Source organism: Camelus bactrianus, chromosome 14 (assembly GCF_048773025.1).
Source record: "Camelus bactrianus isolate YW-2024 breed Bactrian camel chromosome 14, ASM4877302v1, whole genome shotgun sequence".
Taxonomy (NCBI): Eukaryota; Metazoa; Chordata; class Mammalia; order Artiodactyla; family Camelidae; genus Camelus; species Camelus bactrianus.
Genome location: NC_133552.1, coordinates 3862375 through 3873690, shown reverse-complemented (window position 1 = coordinate 3873690; position 11316 = coordinate 3862375). Strand labels below are relative to the sequence as shown.

At 47.6% G+C, this 11316-nt stretch overlaps 1 long non-coding RNA gene across 3 annotated transcripts; it reads left to right on the top strand.

Annotated features, from left to right (window-relative positions):
• The first annotated feature begins 3178 nt into the window (after nucleotides 1–3178).
• Nucleotides 3179–10900, top strand: LOC123615823 (uncharacterized). Of its 3 annotated transcripts, XR_006723616.2 has the most exons (5): nucleotides 3179–3828; nucleotides 4587–4822; nucleotides 7885–8018; nucleotides 8819–8880; nucleotides 10025–10900. It is a non-coding gene; the product is annotated as an uncharacterized LOC123615823 (long non-coding RNA). The 3 variants fall into 3 exon arrangements; XR_006723615.2 differs by lacking the exon at nucleotides 8819–8880 and having other exon boundaries at nucleotides 3183–3828; XR_006723614.2 differs by lacking the exons at nucleotides 8819–8880; nucleotides 10025–10900 and having other exon boundaries at nucleotides 3189–3828; nucleotides 7885–8810.
• Nucleotides 10901–11316: the final 416 nt, after the last annotated feature.

Genomic DNA, 11316 nt, shown 5'->3' with positions numbered 1-11316 from the left:
CATCAAAATGTCATAGGGGTGCATATATCTTTTCCAATTAGTGTTTTTATTTTCCTTAGACAAATACTCAGAAGTGGGATTGCTGGATCATATGGTAGTTCTATTTTTAATTTTTTGAGGAATCTCCATACAGGCTCCAAACTGGCTGAGCCAATTTAAATTCCCACCAAGAATGCACAAGGGTTCCCTTTTCTCCACATCCTCACCAGCACTCGTTATTTCGTGTCTTTTTGATGATGGCCATTCTGACAGGTGGGAGGTGATACCTCATTTTGGCTTTGATTTGCATTTCCCTGATGATTAGCCATGTTGAGCATCTTTTCATGTGCCTGTTGGCCATTTGCATGTCTTCTTTGGAAAAATGTCTATTCAAGTCCTCTGCTCATGTTTTAATCAGATTTTGTGTGTGTGTGTGTGTGTGTGTGTGTGTGTGTGTGTGTGTGTGTGTGTTGAGCTGGGTGAGTTCTTAACATATTCTGGCTATTAATCCTTTATCAGATACATTGCTTGCAAGGACCTTCCCTCATCCAGGAGGCGGCCTTTCCTTTTTGCTGCTGGTTTCCTTTGCTGTGCAAAATCTTTTTAGTTTGTTGTGGCCCCATCTATTTGTTTTTGCTTTTGTTTCCCTTGCCTGAGGAGACAGATCCAAAAAAAGATTGCTAAGACTGATGTCAAAGAGCCTGTATCTTCTCCTAGGAATTCTATGTTCCATATTCTTTTAAACAGGGATGCAAGCCCTGTCAGGGCCGAGGACCCCCGCTCTGTGTCCTCATCCACCGGGACGGGCTGACCAGAAGTCGGGGAGCCTCACGGAAGTGTCTTATCTGGGGTCTGGCCTTCAGCCTCACAAGTTCAGAACTATTTTGTCAGAACCCTTGAGGTGACTGGTCTCAGAGAGACAGACATGCTGAGAGTGAAGTGGAGAACTCCGAATGTCATCTTACTAATTTATGATGAAAAATAAACCTGCCGAACAGACAAGCGTGTGTGTTGGCCTGAACAGCCTATTTTCTCTTCAAGCAAACTCCTAAGGAAGCCAAGTGATGAGGGTGACTCAGGACAGGGGAAGTGGCCGCATGCTTCGAATGTTGCCTGGCATCTGGTCTGAGGTCCTGGAAAGGGTCCGTGCCCTTCGGGCGGGCGGAATGCACCTGCCTCTTCCCTGGTCTGTTCTCACCCGTGAGCAGGTCGGCACAGCATGTCCTGGGTTTGCTGCTAGAATGACTTTGCAGGTCACCATTACCAGGTCATTCAGAAAGGGACTCCGTCCTGTGGGTCAAAGCAGCAGAACTAGCTTCTACCTGCATCTAACAAACTGACTGGTCATTCTGCCTGAAAAGGGGAGGGTCTGGACCCTAGCTATGGTCTGATGAAAACAGGTGTCATAAACAACCATGTGAGTGCCCCAAAGGAAAGGATCTTGGCCTTGAACTTTGTCCTTCTCATTCCAAAGGAGGATTGAAAAACTGCCTTGAAAGCTGTAGCTAATGGACACACATGCAATGGAATACTACTCAGCCACAAAAAAGAATGAAAACTTTTAACACAACATTGTAAATCAACTATACTTCAATTTAAAAAAAAGAACAAAATCTTGCCATTTGCAGCAACACAAATGGACTTGGAGAGCATTATGTGATGAGAAATAAGTCAGACAGAAAGATAAACAACTTATAATATTGCTTATATGTGGAATCTAAAAAAGACAACAAACTAGTGACTATAACATAAAAGAAGCGGACTCACAAGTACAGAGAACAAACTAGTGGTTTCCAGTGGGAGAGGGAAGCGGGGAGGGGCACCGTAGGGGTGGAAGGGGGAGGCACAAACTGTTGGGTGTAAGGGAAGCTCAGGGATGTATTGTACAACATAGGGAAGATAGCCAGTATTTTGCAATTACTGTAAATAGAAATTAACCTTTAAAATTGTATAAAAAATTTAAAAATTAATATAGATAGATTTTTAAAAAGCTGTAGCTAAAATTTTGCCTGAAGAATCACAACAATTACCTTTGCTTTTAGAGCTCGGTACCCTTCCCACATGGGGGCCGAGGTGCATGTTTGCGGACCAGGGCTCGGAAGAGCAGGGCTCCTGAAGCCCACGCATCTGAGCAGGAGGAGGAGGACACTTGCTGACCGGTGTGCACGCAAGTCACCCCCAAGGTGCGGCCCCAGTAGGGTGAGGTGAGGAAGCAATTGACAGGACCCACAGCTGAGGCCAGTGTTTCTCATCAGCATGTAGGTGACAGATAGAACAGGGTGACTGAGACATCGGGGTTGCATACAATGTTATCAAGGGAGGAAAGCAGGACTTCAAAGTTAGGTTCACTCTGGGTTCAGAAGTCTGTGTTCTGTAATACCTGCAGGGAGGAATTTGTTTAGAATTTAAAGGTGAGGAGGGGCTCAGTGGTAGAGCGCATGCTTAGCATGCACAAGGTCCTGGGTTCAATCCCCAGCACCTCCTCCAAAAATAAATAAGTAAATCTAATTCCCCCCCCCAAAAATTTTAAAGGACCACAAAAGAATTGAGGATGACTGCTTGGTCATTCTCACTGGAGGCCAAGAGCTAAGTTCAGTTTACTAATCAATAAAATAGGATAACTATTTATGGAAACCCAGCATTTGTCATGGGTCTCATACTAACTTTAGTTTCTTCTCACAAAGGATGGTTCCCTGGCCACGAGGGCGGAGGAAATTTCTCGCCTAGGCTCTATTTGGATTCTTGCTACACTTTGCTGCCCTAGTTTTGCTTTTCCTGTTCTCCCCTGGGGGACCCAGAGCAGTTTCCAGCAGAGTGGCCACGTGCTTGGTTCAGGGACTTGTGTTCCACAGAAGGAGCCCTATTTTCTGACCTCCTCTAAGCTGTCTCACTGGAGCAAACCCACTGGCAGGCGGCAGTGAACCTGCCCCCTCCAGCTCTCCTGCACGCCTTTGGGGTGAGCGATGTTTGTTCCTAAACCAGCTTATGCTCATAGTTCGTTATCGTACTCAAGAAGTTGGATTACGTTCTATGTTAGCCAATTAAATATTGTGTAAACTAACATAATGAGTGTAAAAGCGAGAGCTGCTTCTTTGAAAACTAAGTTGAATGATTTGGAAAGACTTTTCAATAAAGGTAAGTTGGCTTGAAGATCTGCTTTAAATTAAGTGCAAAGGAGACCCGGGGGGGGGGGGTACAATTTAAAAATGAGAGGATTCTGTATTGAAATTGTTTTTCAAGAGTCTTTAAGATCTCATGCTGCTTTAAAGAAATTGAAATTTGAAATTGTAGATAACACATTACAGGTGTGATTTATGCCAAAAAAAGAAAAAAAGGGAGACAACCAGAATCCCCAGTGAGGGCACCACCCTCAGAGGAAAGGCTTGGGTCCTGTGTCAAAATATTGGCTAATAAGTGACCATACATGTGTTTTAAGGTAAAATACAATGCTTAAAATATTTATATAATTTCTTAATCATTGATTCGCCCATTTAACATATATTTATCAAGTACCTACTACGTGTCAGTATTGTAGAACTTAGAAATGGTTAAGAGGGTACACTGGAGCCCGGGAGACGGCTGGACACCAGTGTGGAATGTACCCAGTCACGCGCTGTGTGAGCCGTGCAGGTGCGCAGAGCCGGGCGGGGGTGAGGAGGCTGCGGTGGGGACGGCGCTGTGAGGAGGCGAGGTTGGAGCACAGATGGCACCACGTGGGGGCTATCAGGAGATGGAAGGGAAGCCTCCCTGGGGCAGAGGGACCAACGGGAAGGCTCTCAGCCGGGCCTGAGCTGGAACAGCGGGAAGGCCATCTGCCGGGAGGGGCAGGTTGGAGGGGAGCACTCAAGGGTAAGGGAGACACAGGCAGGGCCAGGTCACCTGGGGGCTGGGAGTCTGGGAGGGACTTGGGATCTTACCCAGACGAAGCCACTGGGGTTTGGGAAGGAGTCTGGCCGGATCTGATTTCTGTTTTTAAAAGGTGGCTCTGCTACTGTATGCAGAATTGAGAATGCGGGGTAGGTGGGCAAACGTGGAAGATCAAGTCTCAAATAGGACAGACAGGGCCCAGACAGAGACGCTGAAGGAGACCAGCGGGGAGGACAGGACGGCCGGAGGACAGGAGCAGAGGGAGCGACCCTGCCAGTGGCCTGATGGACCCGGGGTGGGGGTGGGGGGCGGGGAAGGGTGGAGGGAGGCCTTCGGACGGGAGGAGAGGGGCGCAGGGAAGGGTCGGGGAGGCCCGAGTGGGCGCATCCCGGGGGAGGGAGCGGCCGGCGCCCTCCGCGCGGCGGGGAGCGGAGATGCTGGGGACTTCCCTTGAGTTCATGAGAGCTGCGCAGGTCCAGGTCCGGGGAGGAGGCAGGACGAGGTTCCCGAGGAAGCCGACAGGACGGCGAAGCCCGCTTTCCGTCCGTCTCCGCAGCCGATCGGGCTCCGGCCGCGTTCTTGCCCATTTTTGGCGGCGCTGCCGGGGAATGCTACTCGGCAGGGTTCCCGGCGGAGGAGAAGGAAGGCCGAGGCTTACATTTCTCCGGCTTCAGCTCGGCGCTCTGGGGTTGAAAAGCTTCCAGAAAACGTCTGCTTATGGGAATCTATTTTATACACAGGTGTCAGCAATCTAACTGGAGAAAAAGAGGTTCTAGGAAGCTTCCGGGCCCGGCTGGGTCCCCAGCGCGGACTGGAAGTCTCCCGCGTCCCATCCCCTCTGGGGACCAGGTGCTTCATGCTGGACAATGGAGGGAGCATGGTTCTGAGACTCCAAGCCGATGGCCTGGCTTTAATTTTCTGCCGTTTCTGCCTCCACCCCTCCGAACCGTCCTTTGGGAACAGATGATGCCAAAAGGTTGAAGATCCTAAATCATATATATCTGATACCATATATACAAGAAATCTTCCATATATACATATATTTAATTGAAATATAGTTGATTTACAGTGTTGTTACTTTCGAGTGCACAGCATAGTGATTCAGTTATACATATATTATTCTTTTTCATTATAGGTTATCACACAGTATTGAATAGTCTCCTGTGCTGTTTACCTATTTTATATACAGTAGTGTATATGATCCTAAATCTTTGAATTTTGCCCCAGCACAACCCTCCTTGCCCAGGACAGGAAGGTGAAGGCAGATGGATGCTTTTTATAACAGCGAAGCCCAACGTGGACACTAACAAACTAGTGTGACCCCTGGAGAATCCCTTTTTACTGGTTGGAGGCAGGGCAGTACCCAGAACCCAAACAGGATAGTGGGAGTTGCCTCGCAGCCCACAGCTGACTCTTGCCTGGTAAGAAATAGGCATTTCTGTCTAGGAAGGGTCTGCCCACAGCTGAGAGGCCATAGCCAGGAGCCTTCAGCCCAGGACCTGCAGCTCCAGGCTGCCTACCTCCCTGGACTGCCTGGGGGGGTGGGGGTAGGGAGGAGGCTGAAAGTGGAGGCAGGAGGCTGGTGAGGGAGGGGACAGAGAAGAGAGGGTGGAGCTTCTCTGGGTGGGATAGCTCCCAGGGTAGTCCGCCCTGCTTTCCCTAAGTTTTGAAAACATTGCTTTTGCTGGTAAATAACAATCAACATATATAAAATTGCATAAAAGTGTTTGCACAGTTTAATACCTGCAGCCTAGGGGCCCCCTGTGTGCGTGTCCTTGGTCAACCCCGACCCCACAGAGTGACCATCACCCTGACTGTGTGATAAGCATCTCTTTTCTGTCCTTTGTGGTGTGTGCAATCCCGAGTGTACCTGCAGCACTGTACTTTAGCTTTGATTGTTTCTAGACTGTATAGGAATGGAATTAAGCTGTGTTCCTTTATCCTGGCTCTGTCCCTCAGTCCTGTGCTTCAAGATTCATCCATGTAGATTTAGTTCACTGGTTTTTCACTGCCCTGTAGGCTTGTCTCATATGAATACACCAAAATTACGTATTCATTTGACTGTAGATGGGGAATCAGCTGTTGCACAGGGCTGTTGGCAGGGGCAACTGCTGTTACGAATTTTTTTGAATATGAGAGGTCACAGTGCAAGTGTGTAGTTTATCTGTGGGCTACACCTCGAATTGGAAGTTCTAGGTTTGCATATCTGTAAGTTTATTTTATTATTTAAAATTAAAAAAAAATTTTTTTTAACAGAGGTACTGGGGATTGAACCCAGGACCTCACACATGCTAAGCATGTGCTCTACCGCTGAGCTATATACCCTCCCCACTGTAATTCTAAAGAAAATGGCAAGCTGTTTTCCAAAGGGATATTTGGGTTGTCTAACTCTACACCCTTGTTGATTTTTACCTGTTTGTTAATTATGAAGAGAATATATCAAAATCTCCTACTATGTTTGTAGATTTGCAATTTGTCATTTTAGTTCTGTCATTTTTTTTTGGCTTTCTATATTTGAATCTATGTTATTAGATACATAAAATTGTTATATCTTCTTGGTCAATTGATATATTCAAAACAATTTTGACTTGAATGCAAAAATGTTTATAAAAACATTGTGCACTGCCAACAACACTGAATAACAGCCCCAAACGGGAAACCGTCCAAATGTTACCATTTTATCATGTGCCCCATTTTTCCTGTATCACTATGACGAATAGTATTGATACAGGAGAATGTGTGGTGAGAGGATGGCCGTGTCCCAGGTCTCAGTTGAATCCCTGGGACCCACCCCACCAAGTGTGGGTCCTTGGCTTCACATGGGAAAGAATTCAAGAATGAGCCACAATTGAGTAAAGGTAGATTTATTCAGAGAGATACGTACTCCATAGACAAAGTGCAGGCATCTCAGAAGGTGAGAGAACGGCCACAAGGTACAGGGTTTGGTGCTCAGTTTAAAGTCAAAGTAGTCGCACGCTCCGTAGGCAGAGTGTGGTCCGTCTCACGCAGAGCGGAGAGCGGCCACGAGGTGTGGGGTGGCTAGCTTTCACAGGCTCGGTTATCTCACTTGCTAACAAGTGGGAAGACTGTTCTAGCCACGCTGGGAAGGGGTGGGGATTTCTAGGAACTGGGCCATCGCCCGTTTCTCGGCCTTTTATGGTCGGCCTCGGAACTGTCCTGGCGCCTGTGGGAGTGCCATTTACCACGCTGACGTATTACAAGGAGCGTGTAATGAAGCTCAAGGTCTACTGGGAGTCGAGTCTCCTGCCACCTTGGTGCTAATTGCTGTGTCATTCCTTGAATGGCTGTGCCCTGCCCCCTTCCCTCCTGCCTCAGTATTCTAAACAGTTTTTGACTTTTAATTGTTCATTTTTTAGCATATGGAAACGTGCCTGATTCCCGTGCATTGGCCTGTGACCTCGTGAAACTCACTTATGAGCTCTAGGAGGGTTTGTTTTTATTTTTCATCTTCCTTTTTGACGGAGGATTTTCATGTTGTTTGTGAATAGGGACAGTTTTTATTTCTTCCTTTCTAACGTGCTCATGTGTGTGTTGTTGCTCTGGCATGGTGTTGAGAAGGAGGGGTGAGAGTGACAGCCTTGCCTCGTTTACCACTTAGGGGACGAGCGTCCCTTTTTTCACTGTTGGAATACATCAGTTGCAGGTTGTTAAGATGCTCCTTTTATGCTGAGCCCGTTCTCTCTTGCTCCTCGTTTGCCAAGTGTTATCATGGACGGATGTTGAATATTATCAACTGTTTTTTTCCTACACTTACGATCATGTGATTTTTCTTATTTAGTTAATAATATGATAGAATACATTAACTGGATTAGTTGGGACTGGTCCGCAGGGATCTGTGTGAATAGGGCAGTGTGACTGTGAGAAGGCAGGTCCAGGCCTGCGGGACACTGGTGGTGACAGCAGGAGAAAGTTTTGACAGATGCTTACGCAATAGAAAAGAGCAGAGAAACAGGTTGTGACAGTTCATGGGCCAATTAAGTGGGATGTTTCATCTCATTCCTTGTGTGTTTTTCCCAGGGATCGAGAACTACCTCTTCCTCCACTGTCACGTGCACTGCCAGGGACACAGAGAGTAGGACAGATGCTCGCTCTTGCCTCCAGGATGTCACAACCTCGGACTGGGCTGCCACAGCTCCTTCTTTTTAAGCGAGGTGGGAGCACCAACCCCAACATCCAAGTGTTTCCAAAGCAGAATGTATGACATACGTGTTCCTTTCCCCCGGTCACCTATTAAACACACTTCAGTGCAAGGCACTGCTCACAGCTAAATTTTCACATTAAAAATGGTTGGTGACTCTTGGCATTGGTCAGAGTGACATGAGTCCATGCAGCTTGAAATCCTTCCTTAGCTTTAAAGCAACTCTAGGGGTAAAAGCAAAAAGACCCACAGCCCAGTGATATAAGAGGACGCCACCACTGTCAGCTGGGATTGCTTCTGGGCTCTGTTGGTGAAAAAAAATGCACAACTGAGCAGTTGAGAGTTAGTTTTATTCAATGGACTTTCTGAGGACCTGAGCCTGGGAGATGGTCTCTCAGATCTGAGACAGCTCTGAAAAGGCAAGGGAGAAGCAAGGCTATATATAGGAGTTTTTGCAGCGAAGACCAGATGGGTGGACCATCAGTACTGTTAATTAAAGGAAAGCACATATCTCAAGTCAAGGAATTTAGCTCTTTTCTATGTATGGGAAGGTACAAATACCTGGGCTCACTGAAGTCATTCCTCTGATAGGCATCTAGCTATCCAGGGCCAGCATCCTGTCCTTTCCTATCCTGAGTCCCTCCAGGGGGCATAATTGGGGGTGGTGGCCGTGGCTGGGCTGCCTGCTTGTCTGCATCCTGAGTTCCCTCCAGCTCACCAGCTCACAGCTGGGGGTGGCGGCAGTGGCTGATGATTTGATAGCCACAGCATCCTTTGTTTACTGATACAGCAGGCAATATTTTTCACTCACAGTTCCTACCTCCAGCTTAGTCCAAGAGTGGACGGGAGTCCCTGCAATCCAGGTGAGAAGAAAGGTAAGCTCAGGGATGACCGTGAAGGGTTAAGGGCAGAGCAGCTGGAGACCACCCCCTTATGACTGGATGGTGGGGCCCCCTTTCCTGCACCAACCCTCCAGCTGGAGGAGGGGCTCCTCCGGGAGAGTCTGGAGCTGCGGACTAGGGGAGACTTGGAACCCTGTAGTCCCCGTGGCCTTGTTGTTACAGGCAAGAGGTGACTTTTGACTCGTTATTGAGTGATTCAGGGTCTATTTTGCTACAGAAATACATACAAAGTCGCCAGGCAAAGCACAGAGCAAAGTAGCTTCTCAAGGCACATAAGCCTCTAACTATGATTGTTTTTGCCTTGGAGTTGCTTTCGGTTTTGTTAAAAACAAAACAAAACAAAACCAAAATTCGGCTGAGTAAACTTGAAGATCCGATTGGCTCTATTAGGCAATTCATAGTTGGGGCAGCATCCCACCCAGGGACGAGGCGGGGCTCCAAGGGGCTGTCCAAAGTGGAGGGTTTTTATAGGCAGGAGGATGGGGCCAGAGAATGAGCAGCAAAAGAAAAGAAAGGACTGTGCCAGGTCAGGAGGGCTTCTTTTGGGGCAAGGGAAGGCAGGGGTCTTACTAGGAAAATTACCTCACCAGCCTTGATCTGGAAATTTCAGACTGACTGTTTTAAAGGTGATATTTCTGGGAGGGGTTGAAACGACAATTAAGTCTTGGTTTGCTGAGGGGGTGTGGGTGGGGTGCAAAGGATTCCATTTGGGGACTTGTTTTTTTTTTTAACAGCTTTCTCAACCAGTGTCTCTCATATTTTGCAGAGTCCTCTGCCCTCAATTAACAGGGTGGGGACCAGGGAGCAGCTTGGCTTCCTTACGGAGTGTTTCGTCACATCTAATTTCTGTTCCCAAGTTAATGAATTTCAGGCAAATTTTTTACCATGTGCACAGTGAATGCTTGGGTGACATTTTTATAGGCACCCAAAATACTTTCTATTATACTGTTAGCGAACGAGAAAATGACAGCCCACTAGTCATCAAAACCACGCCTAGGATTTCCAATGTTTAAGAACTGCCTGGCTCAGGGGGTGCTGAACGCAGGGTTTCCAGCTGAAACGGTGCTACCACTGTGATGTTGTATGTGATAAAAATACACATTTGGTTTCGTTCCAGGTTCCTGGCACAGGGCTTCCAGGACCCTTGGAACTTCCTGAGTGATGGAGGTGATGGGGATACCTTCACCTGGCTTTTGTCATTCACAACCAGCCTCTTGGAGGATGGGGGCTGGTTGCTAGAGGAACCTACCAGTGATTAAAGGGTTAGACCTTTCAGCCTCACTCCAACCCTGTGGAGGGGAGAGGAGCTGGTGACTGAGTTCTGCTACCCAAGCCAGTGATGTAATCAGTCATGCCTTTGTAGTGAAGCCTCCCTAAAAACCCGAACTCAACGGCCTTGGAGAGCTTCCAGGTAGCTGAACACCTGGAGGTGCTGGGAGGGCGGCGCACCTGGACCGCTCCAGGCTCCACCCCACACACCTTGCTCAGGGCATCCCTTCTGCCTGGCGGCTCCTGAGGTCAAGCCTTTATAATAAATGGGTAACAGTTAAGTCTCCTGTTTCCCTGGGTTCTGTGAGCTGTCCTGGCAAATTACTGAACCTGAGGAGGGGGTTGTGGGAACCTCCAGTTTGTAGCCAAGTTGGACAGAGGTTGTGGAAAATCAGGGACCCACTCCTTGTGGCTGGGGTCTGAGGCTAGGGGCGGTCCTGTGGGACTGAGCCCTTAACCTCAGAGTCTGGGCTAATTCTGGGCAGTCTGTGTCAGAACTGAGTTAAATTGTAGGACATCCAGTCAGTGCTGCTTGGTTTGGAAAAACCCACACTTTGGTATCTGAAGTTTATGAAAGCTGAGGTTTTTCTTTTAACCCTGGTTAGCAGTATAAACACGACTTGTAACCTCCCTGTCCTACCAGCTTTGAAATCGTGTGAATCTTGACAACTTCTTACAATTCAGAGCCATTTGAGTCACTTCAAAGTTTGCAAATAAAGTGAGGCTTTATTAGTATTTTGCATGACATCATTTCATTTTTTTGTAATTCGAATTGGCATGAGATACATTCATTCATTCAACCAATCTTCTTGGAGTTTCTTCTGTGGACCAGATTGTTCTGGGTATTGGAGATTTGTCAGTGACAAAACTGTATCTCCACCTCTGTGGACGTTACAGTCTCATGGGGAGATGAACAGTAAACAATCCAGATGATATAAAGTCAAGTAAGTTTGGTGAACGAGACTAGAGCAGCGGAAGGGATACTAGAAGACGGGGGAAGAGATGCTGTTTCAGATCAGGTACCAGAGGGAGTCGTGCAGAAGGAGGGAGGTTCAGAGGCAGCAGCAAGCCATCGGAGTGTCTTTGGCAACTTTTTAGCCCATAAAGGACTTGCTCTGGGGTTGACAGAGAAAGTGGGTT